At 39.5% G+C, this 24,426-nt stretch overlaps 1 protein-coding gene and 1 pseudogene across 3 annotated transcripts in view; one reads left to right on the top strand and one right to left on the bottom strand.

The window, feature by feature from the left end:
- The window catches only part of Amotl1 (angiomotin like 1), a 179,409-nt gene that overhangs the window by 45,141 nt on the left and 109,842 nt on the right, over window positions 1–24,426 (top strand). The gene's annotated exons all lie outside the window — the stretch shown is intronic.
- On the bottom strand, window positions 11,529–12,296 carry LOC101705825 (trafficking protein particle complex subunit 4 pseudogene; annotated as a pseudogene).

Below are 24,426 nucleotides of genomic sequence, written 5' to 3' on the forward strand. Positions count from 1 at the left end.
ACTCAACTGCTCTGCTTCTCAGTTATTTTGTCCACCCAGTTAGGACCTTGTACGGATATGATGAATTGTCTGTGTATCCTAGTAGCATGTATTGAATCTGCTTATGTAGCATGTATTGAATCTGCTTCTGTAGCATGTATTGAACTAAGGAAGTGCTTTTATTTTATTGTTATTATTCATTTAAAAGACATGTATTTCCCATACTTTAAGGATTTTATTGCTTTTATCACATGTCCCACCGAGTCACCAAACTTTTTATTTCTGAAAGCTTTTTATGAAACTTACCTAATCTCCAAAAGACAGATAGTTGAGGATAGTGATCAGGTCAGTTGAATTATTTCATGACTTGCTCCAGGAGCAGCATATGGAATGGTTTTCCATCTGAGGTCTTTGGTGACAGTCCTACTACTTTCTTGCCTCATGACTGGAAGTGTATTTCACCTCTAAATTTTTATGCCACTCTCCTAATAAATTATGAAAAGCTTCTTGGGGGATTGATTCTCAACCTTACAGCAAGGTTATATAATGAGATTAAGCCACCAATATGGGAGATTTTTAAAAAGCAGTAGGAAAAGGAGTATACCTCTGAATGAATGCTGTATTGAAGGCTGCTGTGATGAAGAATCATGGAACACACCTTCTTTTCTAAGGTGGGACCATTCTCTGAGGATGCAGAGCTCACACCTTCCTATAGCCTTTCTACAGTCCTGTTTACAGGTAGAAGGATGGTCCTCTGGGTAATTAAAAAGAATGCATGGAGAGGTGGGATGAATCCAGATGTGACCATACCTGTTTAATTAGCTTTACTGACTGCCCTCTACCTGGACAGTAGATAATTTGTTTAGTGCAGTAGGACCTGCATTATCTGCATCACCCCCATGCACTGTGACCTTCGAGTTATTTTGAGGCAGTCCGGTAAATTTAGCTTTGTTCTCTCTGCCCATGTATCCTTCTTCCCCCTTCTCCCTTCTCGCCTGGCTTGCTCCCTCCCATCCTTTAACACTAGGCCCATATGTCATATTTTCCTTGTGGTTCTCAGTGTTGGCTAAACATTAAAATCAGGAGATGTTTTAAGTCTTGAGACCAGGACCCAGTCTTGGGTTCCATTAGAATCCCTAGGGTCTGGACACAAGAATCCATGTTAAAAATCCCATCTCAAGTGATTCTACTGTGTAACCGAAGTTACAGGCCTTGGCACTAGATTGTAGCCAACATGTAGCACATGTAAATCTTCAGTGAATGGTTACTGAATGAGTGAATGAGGGAGGCAGCCTTGACACGCTTTATCTCATTACAATTAGATATCTCTAAGATTGGCCTTCTAATGGTTGTAACAGTGCCCAGGGGATAGGATCGTTTGACATATAAGCGCTGTCTGCTTTGTTTATTCCTTTGGTTTATTCAGTTTATTTTCTATCTTTCCTATTTGTTTTAAGACTTTAACTTTTTAGTATAGGGTAATATTTGCTTATTTTAGAAAATTTGGACATTAAGAATAATAAGAGAAAAACCACTCGCCTCATACATAACCAGATTGGTCCCTCTTTCCTTAACTTTTCCTAGTTTGTTGTCCTTTGGGGTTGCTTGACCCTCTGGCATGCCTGAGTGCTTTCTTTTTTTGCCCAGACCCTGTGAACTGCCCTCTTAGGGCCAGAAGAGGAGTGTCTCATGAGACCTCATTCTTGGGAGCCAGCAGGGTTAACCCCTCAGGGCCAATATATCATGAGAAAGGATTTTCTTGTCCTATTCTTGCCTTCCTCATTTAGGAAGACTATATGAGCCTTATCAGAACAATATGATAACATTTGTGTAACTTCTTTAAAATAATAACTTAAATGTTTGCTAATTCCTCCCCCATTACCTAAAATAAGAGATGAGATTGCAGCTCTGGATAATAGTGTTTATGTCTTTCTCAGGATGAATTACATCCAAATGTCACTGGCTTAACACAGTAAAGCCTGTGTGTGTTTCTTTTCTTTCTTTTTTCTTTTCTTTTTTAGGCCATGTTTTTTGCTTCTGTGGTAGTCTAGTGCTGAGCTATTAGAGGGCTGTGTTCCATGTGGTCATTGAGAACCCCAGGCTTCTTGTGTCCACAGCTTCACCTTCTTCTAGGGGCTCAGATTCTTTCACTGGGTGTTCTGTATCCATTTGGCAGAAAAGTAAATCCGGTGAGCCAGGAAAATGTATGCTCACCCTTGATTGTCTCAATGGAGATAAGATACTTCCTTCTGCTTATATTCCAAAAGTGAGAGCTGATCACGTAGCTCGCCAGATAGAAAGAGCTGTGAAATACAGTCTAGTTGTGTGCCAGGAAAAAGAGGAGAACATGCACATTGGAGATCGCTAGCAGTCTCTACCAGTCATATTTCTCTTATTGCTCAAAGGATCATAATTGAGGCTCATTTTTTTCCATGTAGGTGCTTGGCTTTCATATTGTTTAGGATACACACTGGACTGCTGTACCAAAGACCACAATGACAATACCTTAGGCATAATACAAATTAATTTCTCTTTCACTGAGAGCACAAGCAGTTCAGGGATGCTTGTGGTGACTTCATGATGCTTTGTATCCTCAAATGTAGTTACTATGAAGTGTTCTAAAGCAGCTGCTTGCTGGATGAGGTGGCACATACCTGTAATCCTAGCACCTGGGACGCTGAGGGAGCATAATGGCAGCTAGTCTGAGCTCAGCCTGGGTTACATAGTGAATTTAAGGCCAGGTTGGAATACATAGCAAGACTGTCTCAAAAACAAACAAACAAACAAACAAAAAAGCTGCTTCAGATTCCACCATCACATTTACGTTCCAGTTTGTAGAAAGGAGAAAAGGAAATTAGGAAGCACAACTTGAAAGCTGCATATACCGTTTCACTTACAATTTTGTTGGCGTGAACTTCAGTCAGGTGGCCATATCTAGTGCCAAGGAGCTGGAAATTGGATGGGAATGAGTCTCTTACTAGAAGAATGGTTGGGTATAGGGTGACTAGCTATTTTAAAAACTTATAGGAAGCATGTCTTAGTGGTTCAGAACATGTATCCAGAGATATACTATATGGGTTTGAATCTTAGTTTTATTAAATCTGCTTTTTGACCATATTCAAGTTACTCAATCTGTATCTCCATTCTTAATCTGTAAGATCATGTTCCAGAGATTTTTCTGACATATTTCCAGACCCATTCTGCTCTGGGCCCTGGAAAACTTACCATTTGCCATTTATTCCCTGTCTTTCACTTGGATTTGGCTAATAAGAGACATTAGCAGGATGTAGGATGGTGGCAAGAAACAGATAGGATATTTATTCCCTGCCTATGAGGCTCTAAAATGGCATGGTTGTATGATTCTACTGAAGGCCATATGCCCTGTAGAGTGGCCCTCTCCTATAGCATCTCGTCATGCTAGACTGGCAACCTCCCCTTCTAGTTTAGAAGTTGTATTAGTCAGAACCCATAGAGACAGAACCCATATATATGCCTTTGTATTACTTAGAGAGGTGTGGGGTGTGTGTGTGTGTGTGTATATGTGTGTGTGTGTGTGTGTGTGTTTATTAGGAGAGTCAGCTCACACGATTATGGAGGTTGAAAGGTCCCATAATAGGCTGCCTGCAAGCTGAGAATTGAGGTAGCTCAGTGCAAGTCTGATAGACTCGGAACCAGGAAAGCTGATGGTGTAACTTTTAGTCAGAGGCCAAAAGCCTAAAAATGGTGTTAGGGATGCCTCAACCAACTGAATCATGCCCACCTACATTGAGAGCAGATCTTCCCCACTCAGTCCTCGGCTTACCTGCCAGTCTTCTTTGGAAACATTCTCAGATTCAACCAGAAAAGGTGCTTTACCAGCTCTCATAGGTCTCCCTTAATCCAGTCAAGTTGACATCTAAAATTAGCCATCACAGGAGTGGCAGCAGTTCTCCATTGTGCCTAGCCCTGGAGTAGTTCATTACTTGTTTGCCCTTAACTGAGAAACATCGCACTTTGCAAGAAGGCCTTTTATTGGATTCTAGAGACTCACTCCTTTTTTTTTTTTTGGTATCAGGTATCAAACTCCGGTCCTTGTGCTTGCACAGCAGGCGGCCAAACTACTGAGCTAAATCCCTGGCCCGAGACTCACTCTTTTTGAGCATACTGTCCATATCCTGAAAGAGCCTTAACTGATACAATGGGAATAAGAATAGCAACAATCTCTGACCATGGTGGTCATGGTAGTTCACCACCATTAACTGTCTTACTGCCCTTTGGCAGATGCTCTGATCCTTCCAGGCATCGTTAAAACTCTCTGAAAGATTTAATTTTTGTCATTTATATTAAATAGTATTGCTACTCACTGCCTCTTCCCCACCCTGTATCAGGACAATGTGCTGAGACTCAAGAGTTGTGAGCATATCTGTTTCTAGTCAAATGCATCCTGTATCTGAATTTTCCTCCCTCCCATTTATATGGAGATGAATAAGGAGAAAGGAACCAGGTTTACCATATATCTACTCTGTGCCCAGAACTTTACACAAGTATACTCAGCCCACCAACTTGAGATGTAAATCATACTACCCAAATATAAGAATTTCCAAAGATTCACCTAGCTGTATTATTAAGAAATCAACACTTTCTTTAAGGCTACTCTCCACTTTTATGTCCAAGAATCCTCAGGGGATGCTTATTTGCAAGCACAATCCTTACTCTTTTACCCTTTTGCCAGGGGAGCAGGAATTCATATGGACCTTACTGAGACTGGTGAACACCATTATAAATGTTCCACATTCACTCTTCCACAGAAAGTTGCAGCCATACAAAGCTGGCCATTGCTGCTGTTCCCCTGCTCACATCAAAATCTATAGGTTTGGCCTTGGCTTGCTGAGACCCTAGCTAATTTCTCAGTAGCCTACACTTGGTTCCCTCAGGGATGAGGACAGTACTCTTCTGGATCCTCTTGCAGCCTCAGAGTAGGCCCAGGTCCTTCTCATTGCTACATGAGGCCAGAGTCACCCTAAGATGTAGGATTTCCCTTGAGGACCTCCCTAGCTCAAGTGCTCATCAAATGACCAGGGGTATTCACCCCACTCCAGATCCACCCCAAATCTCTCCACTCCTTGGGAACCTATCTGTCCTGCCATCCTGCTCCTGGGGCCCAGACTTAGCTTCTGAGGGAAAGAGTTTTCATTCCAGTTTATCTTTTTCTTAGAATGATTGACAGTGGAAAGTTTAATTCCCTTCACAGGAAACCTCACCCAACCACAAGGGTGTGGTCCAGCCTCCTGGCTCCAACAAAACAACCAAGGGAGGGTTCAACATTGTTACAGTTCCCTAAATCTGGGCTACTCTTCTCTTCCATGATTGATCTTTTGGATCCTTTTCATCCTCAGAACAAGTCAGTGAAACACATGGAGTTATTTTCATTGTATGAAGGAGAAAACAGGAGCTTAGAGAAGTTGTGCCTAATGTCACACAGGTAATTAGAGGCTTAGATTCAACATAGAATCTGGGACTTTCAAGACAATCTGTGTGATTCTCCTGGGGAGGAGAATACATAAATTGCCTTCCTCCAGTGGAGATTTTGTTGTGGATTGAATAAAATAATATGTAAGAGTACATTTGGCCCTCTGTACCATGGGATCTGCATCCGCAAATTCAACCAAATGTGGATGGAAAATATTAACTACAAAATTGTGTCTGAACTGAGCCTGTATAGATTTTTTTCATTATTCCCTAAACAATGTAGTGTAATAACTACTAGTATAGTATTTTCATTGTATTAGGTATTATAGGTAAACTAGAGATCATTTAAAGTTTATGGGATGATATAGATAAGTTATACGCAGCTACTATACCACTTTATATAAGGGACTTGAGAATCTGTGGATTTTGGTATCCTGGGAGGTGGTCCTGGAAATAGTCCCCCAAGGGGCTGGAGGGCTGACTTTTCTAGCAGAGACCATGGTCATTCATGGGTCTTCTGGAATGTTTGTTAAATAAATAAATGAATAGTAATTGTTCCAATCTGTATATATTGTATTTTCTTTAGACTACTCAATAATCATCAATGTGGAATAATCATCCAGAGGAATTTTCCATAGCAGGATCTAAAGCAACAACTACCAACAATTACCAAAGCTCCTCTAAGCTTTCTTCATTTAATTCTTGCTCTTTCTCCTCAGAGTTCCTTGAACACGAACACTCCTAAGGTTCCTGGTGGTGCTGACCCATTTCTAAAGGAAACTAAATGTTTGCAACAGCACACTGTAGAGCAGGTGATGAGAGCCTGGCAAACTGTGGAAGCACAGAGAAGGGCAGGTGGACTTGGTGTGGGTGTAAAGTGAATTACACTCTCCTAAAATTTGTTTGCAAAGTGATACTGTGACACTATGTCTTGCTCAGGAGGTGAAGTTTTATTTTGGGTTATTCTAGTTGGGAGAGAGAATAGAGTAGGAAGAGGGAAATAACAGTAGGTTCTATTAAGTATATGGTTATCTACCTTGGTAATAAAGAGAAGAGAGGCAGGTGGAATTATGGAGACACACACACACACACACACACACACACAGACAGAGAGAAACAAAGACAGACACTCAGAGAAATGGATAGGGCATTTTTCTTGCCTAATAGATATTTATACTAGAAAAAATAGAATTGTGACTATTTATTCCTGAATGTGTTTTTAAAATTAATTTATGCACTTTTGACATACATAATGATCACATTCATCATAGAGAATTTGTATCTGTACATAATATATTTCGATTCTTCTTTTTTTCTCCAATCCCCTTCCCTCCCTTTAACCCTTCTCCTCCTTATTTACATAAGCTTTGTTTCCATTTTGCCCTTCTATTTTTTTTCCCTTTTCCCTTCTTCCCCCATCTTGTTTGAGACCATATTTTTAAGTGATACATATTGGACACACATGTTTAAATATTGCATTGTTTGTCTTGTGTGAGAAACTGAGAGGGTAAATAAGGACTGAAATAGATGATAGATATTGGAAAGTAGGAAGAACATGTTCAAATTCCTGAATATTAAACACAAGCATGATTCCCCTAGAAATGATGAGGTGTGTGTAAATAAGAAACTTGATCTTTTCAGGTTTGCTATGAGTATGGTTTTCTTGATCACATTCTTACCACATGATCATTCTGGAGTATGTCCTGTTCTGCGTATCTGTCTCAAAGCCCGCAAATTAGTTTTGCTGAGGGTGGATACGTTAACTTGATTTAATATCATCTGTTTGGTTTCTCTCTTTCTCACTGTCCCCCACATTTCCAATTTCACAGCTCTTCTTGCTCTCTGCCCCTAACTATATCTCTCTGCCTGTTTTCTCACGTCATTCTCTTTTCCTTTTCTTCCTCTTGCTCCCTCCTTCCTTTTCCCATCTTAAATTGGTATACAGTCAGAAAAGGCAGTGCTTGCTTTCCTAAGGCTCTCTGCCAGAAAATGGAACAGGTCAAATTATAAAAGAGGATAAAAAAAGAATGTTCTTTGGCAAAATGGGGGAAACAGATGTTCAGGGCTGGTTTTGCTGTCTCTTGCTGTCTGCTGCCAGCTGAAATACATTCCTTACAGGATCACTAGAAATGAACATTCATCAACTAGCACATATGAGTGGTTATTCTAAAGATATATATATATATTCTGCTTAATTATCTTCTCCCTGTGATCGCTGTACCCTCAAATCTAGCTTTGGCAGGATTATTGACTACAGCTGGTAGCAATATTATTCTCATCCTTTCAGGTCGCAGTACAATAATAAATATTGTAAGGAAATTTCAGGTTCTGAAGACAACAGAGTGGGTAACTGTGGGAGTAGAACCAGATTTGGAATGAACCATGAGGAAAGTATTGCGTTGGTGGTGCGGGGAGAGCTTACTGGTGGCCTGCTGCTGGCATTTGTCAATTTGCTTCTTTTTCCACAGGCTTGCAATTTACTGACTGTTGGCCATAAAGAAATGTCCATGATTTTTTCTCTTGTGGTTCGCCATTCAGATACCTTAAATTTTCTCCTTGTAAAAAAAAATGTTTCCCTTTGACTCTAAAAGCCATTTTTTCCTTCCAGATTGTGAATCTGTGTGATGGACTAAGGACTGTGGCAGGAAGTTTTATGTTTCTGTCAGACCTTTATGGGGGTAACTTCATGTGGCCCCTGCTACCTCCAGCTCCAGTCAATAATAAAAAAAAACACAAAGGGCCGGGGATTTAGCTCAGTGGTTCCGGCCCCTGCCTCGAAAGCACAAGGTCCTGAGTTCAATCCCCGGTACCAAAAAAAAACCAAACACCTCAGGCTGACTCATGTACAGTATGGCTTATAACATGCCACACACTGCAAGTGACAGGGTTTAGGGACACAAGGATGAATGAGACATAATTCTTTCCTCAAAGAACTGACAACCTAACTGGGGGAGAAACGCTCATTATCAGAAAAATGTATAATGTGGAACTCTGGTTCCAGCCAATGCGCACTAACTGGCTGTGTGACCTTGGACAGATTACCTAATTCCTGTGGGCTTCTATTTCCCCACTTGTGGTATTGGAATGCAAACATTGTCATGCCCTCTGTAATGAGCACATATAAAATGATGGTCCCATAAGATTTCAAAGGAGCTGAAAAATTCCTCTTTTGTGGTAATGCTGGTATAAACATTCCTGTTTAGATATTTTTAGACACACAAATACTTTTCAATATGTTACAGTTTCCAACAATATTCAGTAGAGTAAGGAATATAGCCTAGGAACATATAGCCTAGGTGTGTAGTAGGTTATACAACCTAGGTTTGAGTAAGTGTACTCTATGAGATCTACATGATTCCCTAACAACATGTTTCTGAGAATACATCTTCACTGTTAAGTGATATCCTACTGTACCTACTTCATAGGGTTACTGGGAAAGATTGAGTTAATACATATATGTAAAGTACGTAGCACATGGTGAGCACTCCCTGAGAGACTCTGTTTATTTTTGTTATTCTGGTGAGTGGAAGGAGGCATGAGATCCCAGGAAAGAGGAAACTGACTCACCATGGAGGTCAAGGGGAGCCCAGGCAAGCTTCCTGAATGAGACCCAACCTTCACAGTGACCATCAAGAGTGAAGGTGTAGGGATGAACAGCATCATGTGTGCCTTGGGACTGTTGGTGGCAGCCATGGTGAGCTCTTCTATGGCCTGAATAACTGAGTAACTGAATGGGGAATAATGGAGTGTGAACCAAACTGATTTTCTTCCTCAAACAAGCCTGGATTAGCACGGAAACTCTACAAAGTAGGACTGAAACCTCATTACCTACTTCCTCAAATGCTGTGTGGGTGTCCTGATGTCTCACAAAGACTGTCCCACTTGTAAAAGACCCTTACATTTGCTTTGGTAGGATTCAGTGAGATCAAGCTGTTACACCGTGCTTACTTGAATTTCATTCCTTTTCTCCTTTTTGTCATCATTATTGCTTGTTTACTATTAGCTTCTTGCAGCTGATATTTCATACTGTTTGCCAAATGAGAAACTGAGGGATCTTCTAAATCAGTGTTAAAAATATAACCCAGTATAGGTAGGCAAGTATTTTCAGGCTTAGCAAATAAAAGCACAGGATACATAATTAAATTTGATTTTTTAAAAGTATGAATATGTCACTTACAATAGCTGGGGCATACTATACTGTATTGGTCACTTCCCTTTCATTAGGACAAAATACCTCAGCCACAGTTTAAAGGGGGAGAAATTTATTTTGGCTCATAGATTTGGTCTCTTTTTGTTTTTTAAAAATTCAATCCATAGTTGGTTGGCTCCCTGGCAGAAATGGCATAGTAGAAGGGCATGGCAGGGGAGAGGTGATTACCCCAGGGCAACCAGAAACCTGAGAGAAAAGGGGGAGAGGAAGAGCTGGGTAAAAGAACACACCCTTCCTGGATGAATCCACTGAAGAGTATAGTGTCCCATGATCCAGTCACCTTCCAAACACATGAATCTTTGGGGGGGTGGGGTGGGTTTTAGACCTAAAAACCATAACACATACAAAAAGTTATTGTTTATCTGAAATTCAAAACTAGCTGGTGTCATGTATTTTATCTGGCAGTCCTAGGTGTGGGAGCAACATCTGGGGAAACTCTGCTCTTGGCATTGAATCTTAGCTTGACCTATTAGTAGGTCTATTGGTTCCATATCACCAGGTTTTCAGTCTCTACCTGACATAATTTAAGTGCTTACAACAATGAATCTTGATTGAGGATGGCTGCATTATTATATCACCTCAATGAGAAAATTGATGCTCAAAATGAATTTTCCTAACAGTAGAGATCCTAAAGAACTTCAGAGATTTGATGTGAGCTCTATTTAATATAAAATATAAACACAGAATAATCTTTTCTCCTGGAATCCTTACATGGGTTCTGGGTCTGGATATTAAGGCTTTATTTTCGTCCTCTTAGCAGAAATTTAGGTCTGATCTATTCCATTTTGGAAAATCAGAGCATCTTGGTGTTCTCATGGGAGTGAACACCCAGTGCTATCTGTCCTTAAAGCATCCTCACCCAGCCTCTTCTAGCACATCCCTCTGAAAGTGTTGTATATATTGGGGAGGGGGCCTGCTTCCCAAGAAAACCTGTTTTTCTGTTGTACAGTGATCTTTTTTTTTTTTTTTCTTTTTGGTGCCGGGGATTGAACTCAGGTGCCTGTGCTTGCACAGCAGGCGGCGAAACCACTGAGCTAAATCCCCAGCCCAGTGATCATTTTTATAAAGCTTTCTTCATACGGAGCTGAAACTCAACTTCCAATTTTTTTCACCTGGTTATCCATTTTTTTTTCTGGAGCTTTCAAATTTTTTTTTTTATGGTAACCCAATAAAAGGTACATTTTACATTTGGACCTACACATACAAATTATAGCTATGGTTGTAACAATAACAGAAGTTTCATTGCATAGCAATTACCCTTCTTAAATGGTCTGCATCTGGCATTTTCTACTATGTTCTATTTCATTTATTTACAGTGCTGATCATGTTAACTTGATTTCATGACCCATTATGGGTTGCCAACTGCTGTTTATAAGACACTGCACTAGGGTGTCATGAAGCAAAAATAAAATAAATCTGACCCTCCTTTCGGAAAGCTCTTGAAATATCCGAAACTGGCTATCATATCTTGTCTCAATCTTTTCTCCGTGTAGGTGTGCTCTGGGTGTTCCACCTACTCCCACAGTGTCATCTGAGTGTCTTTTAGTTGAGGAATGTTAGATTTAAAACTTGGCCTGAAAACTGGACTTCATAAAGAGCTTGGACGATTCTTTTTTTTTTTTTACTGGATCAAAAGAATGTTTATTACAGCACTTATGGCCCTATCTCCACCATAAATAAATCTGTACAGAGTTGGGAAGGACCATGATATATACAGAAGGGAAGAGAACATGGCGTTAAGCCCCAGGGATCAACATGTGTCATCAAGCTAGGCCTTCTCCGTTTTCAAGTACACTAGCAGGACCGGGGATTTAACTCAGTGGTTTTGCCGCCTGGTGCGCAATCACAAGGACCCGAGTTCGATCCCCAGCACCAAAAAAAAAAAAAAAAAAAAAAAAAAAAAAAAAATCAAGTACACTAGCAAAGCTGCTGGGTGCCCTATTGGGAGTTGAAACAGCGGAACCCCTGCTATAAGACTTCTCTGAATTTGGAAACCCAAAGCAGGTTTAGCCTATGATCCTGGTCCAAAAGTCCCGGCCTTTTCTGCTACTTCCAGAGCTAGCTTCAGGTTCTGGTCAAACAGCTCACACCTGATGGGCATTTCCAGAGTAGAATGGATTCTTGAGGGCAAAATCTGAGTAAATCTCATAAATTTTTCGGAGAAGAGTATCAATTCCAGCTTGCCTAGGATCTGCCAGCACCACAAACTTGATCTCTGTCAGCGTCTGGAAGCAGTGCAGTTTGAATGTGTCTGTCTCCAGCATCTCAAATGCCGGAGCTGCCCTGTTCAGGGGACAGCTGAGAGCCAATGGCAAAGAGCGAGTGGAATATGGAGGCCAGCATGAGCTTCTCATTGGAGGTGAGGCGGGGCCGGCCGAAGCGAATGGACACAGGGTAATTAGCAGGGTTACTCAGATACTCCAGCACCTCTTTCCCTTCGGCCGTGTACTTGCAGTTCACGTCTACGCCATTGATGGCCAGCACTGCATGGCCCACCCGGATGCCGTCGCGATGGCCAAAGGCAACCAGCACACGCTCGTCGTGCAGCTTGAGCAGCAGATCCAGCGGGTAACTGAAAATTTTCTCAGCCTCAGCCCGCGGGGCGTAGCTGTCGTGCTGATAAATCAGGCCGAGCTTGGCCAATTCTTGCATCGTGGAGTCTTTGAATCCCTTGGGTTCGGTCCCCTGCTCAAGTTAACATCAGTCTGTGAATTAATTCTCATTTAATTCTTTACTAACTTATCTCAAAAACCTAACCTAGCCCACTTTTTCTGTTTTGTCTAGTAATTTATCTTGAAATATTTTCTCTATTTGTGGGGGTGGAGGGGTGAGGAGGTCAAATCAATATGCCCATCATTTATATTTCTTGCATCTATCCTAAACTCAAGAAATGTAAACAAAAAGAAAGCATGTCAAGCACATTCTGCCTCTGCAATAATTTAAACTCCTGTAAACTGGCAGAATTTGGTAAGAAAATGTCTTAACAGGCTAAAACAATGGCTAATAGTTACAGCACATGTGCTGTGTACTAAACATTTGCTATCTCCTTTCATGTGATTAATGAATTTCTCACAACGCTGTGAGCTACATACTATTGTAACTACTACATAGTATGAAGTGGGAAAATCTGAAGTTTGGAAAAGGGAAGTAATTTAGCCACCATTATGTAACCAGTAAGTGGCAGAGGGTGAGTTGACCGTAGGCCCATCTGATTGCTGGGCCTGTTTTTGAAAATACTTAACTGCCTCCCATAGAAAGGAAACCAACTCTAGTGGTTTAAAAACAGAATGTATGTTACATGTGTAACATAGTTCATATATAGGAGTTTAATAGATTGAATTCTTCCCAAAGCTAACAGAATTACACAGATCAGTTCAGGTCCCAAACAGCCCATAAAAGTCTGTAAAAAGTAGTGTAGATGTATCAGTCCCCACATGGGGTCTGGCCTTAGAGAGCATTGGACCAGGAGGAGAGTCTGGAGTTAGGGAGCATCTGTCTCTCTTGGACAGGTGAGCTGGGGAGGCAACATGAAATAGTGGCTAAGAGCAAGAGTCCTGCACCAACAGGCTTGAATCTGGACTCTGGCACTTATTATCCATGTAATCTCTGGTAATTCTCACACCTCACCTGCCTCCTTCCCTCATGTATAAAGAATGGGTAATGATACCTACCTTGCTGGGTGTAATATACTGATGGCATGAGATAAAATACAGACTTGCCTGGCACAGAAGACATTCCATGCATGCCAGCTCAGGACAGAAAACTAGACTTTGATTATTTTGCTTCTCTAATATCTCTTGCCTGTTTCCTCACTTGGGCTGGGATTCGGAATACATAGAAATATGTGCCCCCACATATCTTACACCGGTGGTTTTTAAAGTGTGGTCTGTGAATAAGCAGCATGGGCATCAAGTGGGAACTTGTGAGAAATGCATATTCTTGTGTCCCACCCAGACTTACTGAGTAGGAAGCTCTGGGGTGAAGCCCAGCACCTGTGCTTTAAAGCCTTTTGGATGAAGCCTCTCAAATTTAGGAACCACTGCCCTGACATCACAGAGAATCCTGGATTTCCCATTTTACTAGGACTCAGAGGACACCTCTAGAGAGATCTCATCTTTTAAGTAGATATTGTGACCAAAGACGTAGACTGGAATTTACTTTCAGGTTGTTTCCACTTAATCCTTTTCTTATTGATTATCCCAAATTGGTCACTTACTGATGTAGCTTTTCTATTTTCTTTTTAATTTGAAATCCACATTGTATGGACCTTACTTCATAATTATTAGTCCACCTATTATTGTACTGTTTTGCTTTTCTTTATCACACATAGCCCAATTTGTAATTATAGACTTATTTACACATGAAACAGAGCCTATTCCAGGGTATTAACATCTAGCAGAGTACCTTCCTTATCAATAAAGTCAATAATCTTTGAATGGTAAAATGATCAGATGAGTGAATGAGTGAACCATTGCAGGTCTTGCACAGCTCTGTCTTCTTTCAGACTCTGTTGTGCTTTCATTAATTCTGCTGTTTAGTACTTATTTTTTCAGTTATTTCTAATAATTAATATATAAATTTAAATTCCTTCTCCCCCCCTGCTGAGTCTGTGCTGTAATGTGAGTTTTTCTCCTGAATTGAGCCATCCCCACTGGTTGGAACCATTAGGAATGGTGGTAATTTCCCCATTTATGTGTCATTGGATTTTCAAGTACAAGATCTGCTGGTCTGTAGAGCATGTTCTGAAAAGAATTAGAATTGCTGTACATGTCATGGAGGGGCCATTTCTTTTACTGTTCTTTCTGGCTATGAACTGAAAAGACATGTTTTCAGAATAAAACACCCAAGCATTCTGTTCAAAATGGTGATCACAATCTCTTATAATCCTTTAGTGCAAACATTCTGATCTAAGTTTCCAGTTATTGTGAAAATCTTCATTTTTAATCAAGGCTTTCCATAGCTGTTGTTCTAGAAACTCAGTATGCTTCCAATTTTAGAAACAAAAACGTGTCTATATCACTGGTGGAAATAAAAGAGGAAAACATGATTAGCTTTTTATTCATGAAAAGAGAACAAAAGAGCAATTATCACATGGTATATTGTAGGATAAACAAAACTGAGACTGCTTCCTATTAATATGCAATTGGATCCACTGAACAACTCAGCAGAATGATCAATATGGTTAGAAGATTGACAGCACCAATTAATCAACTCAGTAATTCTCATTCAGGAGTTTTTTAATACCCTAAGGGACATTTGATAATGTCTGGAGACATTTTTTTGTTATTTTCATAACTGAGGGTGGTTGCTACTGACATCTAGTAGGTAGACGTCATCCCTAATCCACAGGGAAAGTCTTCACTACAAAAAATTCTCACCTTCAATATCAGTAAGTGCCCAAGGTTAAGAAATATTAAATTTGTCAATCAGTCAAAAAGTATTTCAAGCTTTCAATATTTCCAAGTTTTCTGTAGTAATAGTAGCAAATAATCATAATGATTGTCATTTATTGAATATTTATCTTTATATTCATGGTTACTCTGCCTTATTTAGGCTCTGATCCCAGGTGTGTTTGGGACCATTATCTTTACTCTTCTTCCTCACCTGTTTGTTTAGTATAGGTGGATTTTTTTGGACATGGTCATATCTACCTTTTCTATCTTGTATTTTATATAAAATTATATGTTTAGAGAAGCTGAGCCAGTCCCAGCACCTGGAAGGAAGCTCCCCTGCTGCCATCCCATGCTCCTAGGGCAGAGAGGCTGAGCCGGTCTCAGCACCTGGAAGGAAGCTCCCCCACCGATATCCTGCACTCCTAGGGCAGAGAAGGTGAGCTGTGCAGGTGCCAGAAGCACCCCCCACCCCCTGTGGAAATGAGAAAACATGTAAACAAGCCTCAAAAACAGACTTCCGGATCACCTACAGCAACCGCAAAGGGAAACGAGATGGAACAATCTGATATTCAACCACCTGGACTCTCTGAACTGGCAACAAAAGAGGATCTGAGAAATATGAAATCAGAAATAATAACTCAGATAACAGCAAAGATTGTGCTCATAGTGCAAGACATGATTAATAAATCTAGAGAGGACACAGATAAAAAAATAGAGGATCTGAGGAACATGATGGAATCCCAACAGAGGAAACAAATGGAATCCATAAAACAGATGCAAACAGATTTCCAGGAGATTAAAATCTCCATCGAAAGTCTGCACAGCAGAATGAACCAATGTGAGGATAGAATTTCAGATGTAGAAGAAAAGATTGCAATTAGTGACCAGGAAAAGAAAAATTGCTTTAAAATTGTAAGGGAACATGAGAAATCAATCCAGCAGCTGCTAGACGGTGCAAAGAAGAATAACATAAGACTGATTGGGCTCAATGAAGAAACAGGAGAGAGCGCAGATAACATAAAAAAACTCTTCACAGAAGTGATGGCAGAAAACTTCCCAAGGAGGGGAAAAGAACTTGACCTACAGATAAGTGAGGCATATAGGACTCCAACTAGCCTTGATCAAAAAAAATCTACGCATAGGCAAATAATAGTTAGGATTCCAAAAATCCAGCAGAAGAACAAAATTCTACAAACAGTGAGAGAAAAGAAACAAGTCACATACAAAGGAAAGCCCATCAGAATCACAGCAGACTTCTCAATGCAAACCCTCAAGGCAAGAAGAGCTTGGAGTGATGTATTTCAAGCCCTAAAAGAAAACAGCCCCTAACCCAGATTGATGTACCCTGCAAAACTATCTTTCAAAATGGATGGAGAAATAAGATACTTTCATGATAAAGAGCACCTCAGGAACTTCATGAGTACCAAACTGGCCTCCAAAAAATTTTAGACAATACTCTAGGAAAAGACAATGAGGATCACAACCCAAGGAAACCCAGCAGAATGAATCCACTGGGCATGACAAATTAAACGCAAAGGGGGAGAATCCAACAAAAAGAAAAAGCCAGGACAAGGCTTTTAAAACTTTTAACTTCATCTCCCTAATGAGTGTATAATTCAATCTTGTTATTGTACTGACTAGTATTTTTCTGATTCTAGAGTTGCACACCTTTCCTTGTGCTATACTGGCTATTTATCATCTTATGTCTACTTTTTAATTGGGTTGTCTATTAATGAGCTGTAAGAGTTCTTTATACATTCTGGTCATAGGTTATATGCATTGTAAATATGGTCTGTTTAAGGACTACTTTTCATTTTAATGATGTCATTTAAAGTTCTAAATTTTGATGGAATCTCATTTATCAGTTTTTTTCTTTTATGCATCATGTTTTTTGTATCCTAGGTAGTTTTTGCCTACCCTGAATTCATAAACATTTTCTCTTATAATTTCTTCTTAAAGTTTTATACTTTTAGGCTTTCTTATTTAGGTTCATAGATCCCTTCAAGCTATTTTCATGTATGGAAATAAAGGGTTGAGTTTAATTTTTTATATACAGATATCAGGTGTTCTAGTGCCATTTGCTGAAAACACTGTCTCTTCCTTGGCTCTTGAATTGAGTTTATATTCTATAAAATGCTAATGTTAAATAATCTTTCAAAACTCACTGGACCATGTATGTGTGGTACTATTTCTAGATTCTCTATTTTATTCAAATGACCTATATGTCTTTCGTTATACCAACACTGCCTTGATTACTGTAGCTTTAGAAGAAGTCTTAAAATTAGGTACTAAACATCTTCCAACACTGTTTTTGCTTTTGTTTTTAACTTTTCTAGGTCCTTTGTACTCCTACATAACTTTTAAATTTCAATATCCAATTCTTCATTTATAGCAAGTATACACAGACCTGAATTTTTATACATACCTTGTGTTTTCTAATCCTGCTAAATTCAAATACAAGTTCTAGGGGGTCCTAGAGATTTCTTAGTATTTTCTCTGTAGATGATCATTTCATCTACGTATAAAGATTTTGCTTCTACCTTGCCAATCCTATCCTAATTGTGTCATTTTATTGCCAGACTATTTTGGTGGGGCCTAGGTTTCAAAGTTTAATGGACAGATAAAGAGTAAGCATATCTGCCCTTGTTCCCCACCTTAAGGAGAAAGCATTGTATCTTCTCCATTCATATAAGGCGTTCTCACTGGAAGTATGGAGTACATGTCTTTAATCTGTTGAGAAGGTTCTGTTCTACTTCTGATCTCCTGATAGCTTTTTTCCATGAATAGCTGTAGAATTTAGTCCAGTACTTTTTCTCCAACTAGTGACAGGATCATATGGCTTTTTCCTTTCCTCTGTGAAAATGATGACTTTTGGGGGTGGATCTTCCAATGCTGAACCAACACTGCCATCCCTATAACAAAACCACTTTCTACATCCTGCCAGATCTGACTTCTAAGAGTTTGTTTTGTTAAACGAATTTCTATCTATGTTCATACTTTTTTCTTCTATTATCTTTATCCAGTTTTAGGATTTGCACAATGTTGATTTCCTAAAATGAGGGGAGAAGCATTCCTTCTTTTTTCTGCTTTGTTTGATATAATTTATCAGTTAAAATGTACATGAGCCTGCTGTTGTCATATAAGTAGGTTTTCAAGCTGGGAATATACTTTCTTTAAAAGGTGCTATTCAAATTTTTCATTTCCTCCAGAGTTAGTTTCATTAATTTGTCTTCCAAGGTACTTCTTAGAAGTTGTCAAATTTATTTCAAAAAATTTCTGTAATCTGCTTTCTATATCCTTTTAAATTCTGTAAAATCTGTGGTAATGTCTCCTAGATCTTGATATTGTAATTTTGAAAATGTATAATTCATATTGTGTAATAGGAAGAAAAGGTCTAAAGGAGCAGGGGAAGTGGGAGGGGTAGGGGAAAGGAAAGAAGGAAAAAGAAAAAACTGTGAGGAAAGGAAAAAAATGGAAACAAAGTCTTTGCAAATAGGGAAGGGTGGAGGGGGTGAAGGGAGGGCAGGGGAAGGGGAAAAAATAAGAACCAAGATACTCATGTAATGGTACAAGATCCCAATGATGAATGTAACTGTATTTTATACCTAAAATGTACCAATAAACTTAATGGGGAAAAAAAAAACCAAAAAACCAATGTCTCATTTAAATAAAAAAATTATATGTTTGTATAAATTAGGTAATAATGCTTGTAGGAGAAAAGAATGAAGCAATATGACACTGATGTGTCACTATGGGTGTGAAAAACATCCAGAAAAACAGGTCTCAGATCCGTAGCTTAAAAAGCAAGCCTTGCTCCTGTATAGATAGGGTGGTAGCACAAAGAGTAGCCCTTTTAGGTACTTACTCAATATTTGCTGGGAAATGTTTTCATAATTGACACAGAATCCTAGGTAAGCTTTCCATGGAGTAAGGTTTCCAAATGATCCATTTTATTAGGCATAATTTTTCCTGGCAGCAATTTCCTCATCCATATCCACAGGCACCTAATATTTCCACAAGTACAGAGGTGTCTTGCCTGTGTGTCTTTCAGTCTGCCATGTGCATTGTACTCCCCTTTTGTTTTTCACTCTTCCACTCTTTGGCCATTGCAAGGGCTCATCCCTTGTCCCCGCCCCCACCAATAATGCACATCCAATAACCTCTGCTTTCAGCACTCCTGGTGTTCCTGAAATATGCCCCTGTCAACAGTTTGCAAGATGGGGCCAGGGCATGTGTCAGAATCTCCAGCGGAGGCATATAATATGTGAAAAAGCTAAATAAAGAACATGATTTTATATTGGGAAATAAGCACCAAAAAAGCTCAACTATTGTCTTTCTAAAACAGAAAATTGAAAGAAAATCTTAGAAAAGATCTTTTTGCCTGATGATAATACAGTAATGTTCCCGTATCCAAGGAAGACAGGTTCCAAAGTGGCCAGTGGATGCCTGATAACTACAGATAATACTAAACTCTACATAATTTTTTTCTGTACATACATGCATATGATAAAGTTTATATTTTAGGCATATAAGAGATTAACAATAATAATAATAGAACAGTTATCACGCTATACTGTAATAAAGGTTATATGAATATAGTTCTTACTCTTTCAAAATATTTTTTACTGTACATAGTAATGGGTAGGTAGTATCTGCAGCATGGATATTCTGGACAGATGTTTCATGTCCCTAATGGGACAAAATGGGGCAGCTTGAGACTTATCTCGATATTCAGAAGTGTATGTAATATAAAGCTTTGAAATTTTTATTTCTTGAAATTCCATTTAATATTTTTTGGGCTGCAATTGACTAAGTTAATTAAAAGCACAGAAAGCAAAACTACAGATAATGGGGGATTACTGTACAGGGCTTTATCAAATCTGGTGTTGTTATGATCATTTTGTTTATAAAATGAAGAAGTTGAAAGAAAAAGTATTGAGAACCATGTCAGTGTGTGCCTTTCTTTCTGCTGTCCATGCTTTTGCCAGAGACACCCTCCCCTCTCACCACTTGGATTTCTTGGAATCTGTCTTTTTCCTCTGTGCAAAATCACTCTTCTATGCTTCCATGATGCTTTGTTTTTAACCTCTAATATGTCCACCATCATCCTTTACCATTAGCCTGCTAAGCTCTGATGCAGTAAATGCTTCTGAAAGAGAATTGCAAGAGCACATGACCCCAGTAAGGCAGTGGGAAATGTCATTGTGCTAGGAATCACTCAGAGTGGGCTCTTGGACACTACCCTTAGGCATTCTGAGATTTGGATGAGGGATATGAGGAATTTAAGTTTTTATATGCTTCCATTCGTAGATCACATTTTAGAAATCACTACAGAACTTGAACTTTTAAAATATCCTTACTTTTTCTAGAAGCAAAATAAGCATTTTGATTAAGGCAGCCTCACTGTATTCAATTAGTGGTTAGTTCATCCAACAGTCCTTAATAGTGATCTACTAATTGTAGTGATCCGTCCTAGATAAGACTGACCAGTAAGCTTTTCCTTCTGTGGTCAGTTCTATTCACTCTCCCTTTGCCATTCACTTTCTCTCTCCTAGCAAGCTCAGGACCACTTTTAGGGGCACTTCATCAAATTATTAGCTTGTAAGAGCTTGTAAGTGTTTGTTTAGGTGGGTGGGTGCTGAGAAAGAGGGAGAAGGAGATTTGCATTTTAATATGGTATTTTAATGTCTTTGATATTTCAAAGTACTGAAGGAAAAGGACAGGGTTTCTAGCTTTTCCTGAATTCCTAAGATGTGCCCAGCTCTTGATATATATGATCCAAAAATACAACCAATGTTTAAATTTTAAAAAAAGGTATAAGCCAGTCGTGGTGGCTTATGCCTGTAATCCCAGCACTCAGAAGACTGACGCAGGAGGATCGACATGAGTTCGCGGCCACCATGGGCTATATAGTGAGTTCAAGGCCAGCCTGAACTGCATAGCAAAATCCCGTCCCCAAAACTAAAAAAACTAAAAACTAAAAAATAACAATGATATGTTATAGCAAAAGATACATTGTGACTAATTCCACTGAAAACACTTCCCTTGCTTCAAAGAAGTGTGTTTGAAGGGAGGAAGGATATTTTGAGGGGGACTAATGGCAATGTGCCTTTTGCTGTAATAAATTAAAAAAAAAAATTAAACACTGTATATTCTGATCACCCCTTGTGTGCTATCTCATTTAATCCTTATAATAAACCTCAGAGGTAACTGCCATTATTCTGGCTTTGTAGGACTGGAAGACAAGGTTTGCACTGTTACTCTCCATGTCTGGAAACAGGTGGAACCAACCGGGACTAGAGGTCAGGGCTTGCTTGAAGGTTGGGCTCATTCACCTCCATCTGGATACTCCTGTTCCTTCTCTCCTCTTTCTGTCTCTGTGCTTTTTGGGACCATCCTGGTACCTGTCTTGTTTGGAGTTAAAGACTGTTCCAAAGCGTCCTCAAAGAGACCTCTCACCTTTCTAACTCCCTTAGGGGCTAGAAACAACTTGGGTCATCTGAGAAAGGATGCTGACCATTGGAGCAAGAGTGTAGATCCAAAAGAGCACAGATTGCAGACCTTGCTGCTAGTGAAGCTGCATTCAGTTTTTATTTGAAAGTGTGTCTTGTTTCTATTTGGCTTAAACCAGGCATCAGAAGCTGCCATAAAATATGCTGTAAAATGTTATTGATAACCTCTTGCTAGTCATATCTGAAGTCTTATTTTTAGGCCTTAGTTTCTGGGCAATTAATTCGGATTTTTGGGGGTTTTTTTTTTGGTACCGGGGATCGAACTCGGGTCCTTGCGCTTGCACAGCAGGCAGCGAAACCACTGAGCTAAATCCCCGGCCCAATTTGGATGTTTTTGGTGTAGAACAGTATTCATTTTCTGAATCCGGTGTTGAGATTGTTAGCAATTGAGGAAATTAAGCCATGGGAAGGGCATCTAGCATTACTTTCCCCCTCAACTTCTATGAATTTGATTACTTGGCAACCATTTAGGGAGTGCAGGCTAGGTCTGCCTGATTTACTCTGAAGATTCTTATGCCTACAAGCAAGGCCTAGCACTTTATAGGAAGTCTAGGAATCTATAGCATCAGAGAGAGGGATCAACATCTTAACACTTTCTTGCTTCCACGCCTTTTAAGTTTCCTCAGCTCTTCCTACGTTTCTAGCCTCTTCTTTCCACATTTTTCATTTGTGGGCATTCACATGAACTGATCTTCACAGCTTCATCATTCTCTCTTTTTTTAATCCATCCTCAACTTCTTACCCAGAAGACAGTCACTCAACATCTTTCTCCAACTAGTTCCCCTTCTCCATTGTTGGTCCAGTGACCCATTCTTCCAAGTAAGGAACGTATTCCCCTGTGACTTGGGCTGAAATTCAGTTAACTTGATTTCTTTGTTCTTTTCCCCAAGATAACCATCTAGTCAATGAAAAAAATGAAATTCTTTAAGAAAAAATTTTTATTGGTACTTTTGCAGTGCGTCATTATTACATTCTTTGTGGGAAGTTGGTACATGTACATAACACATCTTAATTATTGTTTTCACGCCCTTCCTTTCCCTTCTTTCTCCTCCTTCCATCTCTTGGTCCCCTCCCTTTTGCAAAGGACTTATCTCCATATTTTTTATTACTTTTTATTTTGCTCTTTACAATTTGGGTTTCTCATAGAAGAGAAACTACACAATATTTAGCTTGTGTGTCTGATTTATTGCACTTAACATTATGGTCTTAAGGTACATCTATTTTCCTACAAAGGACTCAAATTGAACTTTCTGTGTGGCAGAGTAGTACTCCATTGTGTATAAATGCCACATTTCCTTTATACATCCATCTGTTGATGGACATTCAGGCCACTTCCAAAATTTAGCTCTTATGAGTTGTGCTGCTGTAAACACAAGGATGCATGTCTGTAATAGGATGTCTTTAACTCTCTTGGAAAGATACCTAGAAGGGGAATAGCTGGGTCCAATGGAATTTCTAGTTTTAGTTTTTGAGGAATCTCCATACTGATCTCCATAGAGGTTGTACTAGTTTACATTCCCACCAACAATGTAGAAGCCCCCCCCAGCCTTATCAGCATCTGTTACTGTTTGATTTGTTGATAATAGCCAAGAAGAATGAAATCTTGCTTCAAAGAGTTGCTATCTTGCTTCCAGTTATTTGTTATCTTCTAAGATATGATATCTATTTCTTTCTGTCTCTCTCTCTTTTCTTTTTTTTTTCTTTCTGTCTCTTTATCCCAACCTCACGTCATTGCTTCCTGCAACTACCTCAGATTGTCTCCTTATCTCACAGGGCTATTGGGAGGTTAGCTGAAATACTCCTAGCAAATATAAGTTCAGTACTTAAATTCACTGTACTAAGCATTTTACATTCATTACTCTATTCAGTCATTACAACCACCTGGGAGACTTGTTGCTGTGTTCATCATCTTACAATAGAAGATGGTAAGTTTTAGAAAAGTAGGATGACTCACCCAAGGTCACACAGAGAGTAAGTGGCTGAGCTGTGATTCAGTCAATGCCTGTTTTGTTCTAGAGGTAATGCTTGTAAACTCTACTACCACGTAGGTTATAGGATGGTACCTAGGAGAGGGGATTGGAATATGTAACTTAGCTTCTTTCTTTCTCTCTTTTTCTATTCATTAACTTTTCTCCAGTCTATATTAATTTCATACAAATACTGGGTAAATCAGTAAATCCGCAGTTCTCTTGTTGCCTGTAGGATATACTATCAGCTCCTAAATTGCTACACAGGGTTTACAATATGTAATAAAAACATACCAAGGTGGAAGTCAATTCTACCTGGCTTTCCCACTAAATTTGTTCTGTAACATTGGGCAAGTCATTCAACAGAGGACCCAAATGTGAGATCTGATCGATAATTTTTCCTATTCCTCCCAGGTCTACATTTTTGTGTTTTAATTTTTCTGCCTTCCCCATGTGTTTTCCTCCTTTCTCCTAAAAATCCTTCCTTCTGTTTACATTTCCTTCCCAAGCACTGAGACCTTGTCAGTTCCCACTTGGCTCAGCCTCTGCTTGCCCATTGCTGCCCTTTCCCCTTCCTGCTGTATCTGAACACCATTTCCTTCCCAGGCTCTCCTTTCTCCTGCAGAAACCCCATCCTTTTTGCTGTCTCTCCCGGCCATCTCCTGCGTTGTTGCTTTCCCCTTTTGCCTGTCTTGTTTTCTTAAATGGGTAACATATCTGCAAGGACTGGTGAGCTGCCGTAAATTTCACTTGTGTGCTGTTAAGTACTGGGGTAGATGACTTAAATGGAGTAGGTATTTGATAAATAATTGTTAAGTGATTGTATTTTGGGTTCTATGTGGAGAACAGAGGTTACTGAAGAAAAGGGCCTTCAGGGGAATCAGAACAGTCAGGTAGAACACACAAACGCATCAGAA

The sequence above is a fragment of the Heterocephalus glaber genome, unplaced genomic scaffold (genome assembly GCF_053883595.1).
Source record: "Heterocephalus glaber isolate CG9 unplaced genomic scaffold, H.glaber_assembly_v1.0 deba00001429, whole genome shotgun sequence".
Classification (NCBI taxonomy): Eukaryota; Metazoa; Chordata; class Mammalia; order Rodentia; family Bathyergidae; genus Heterocephalus; species Heterocephalus glaber.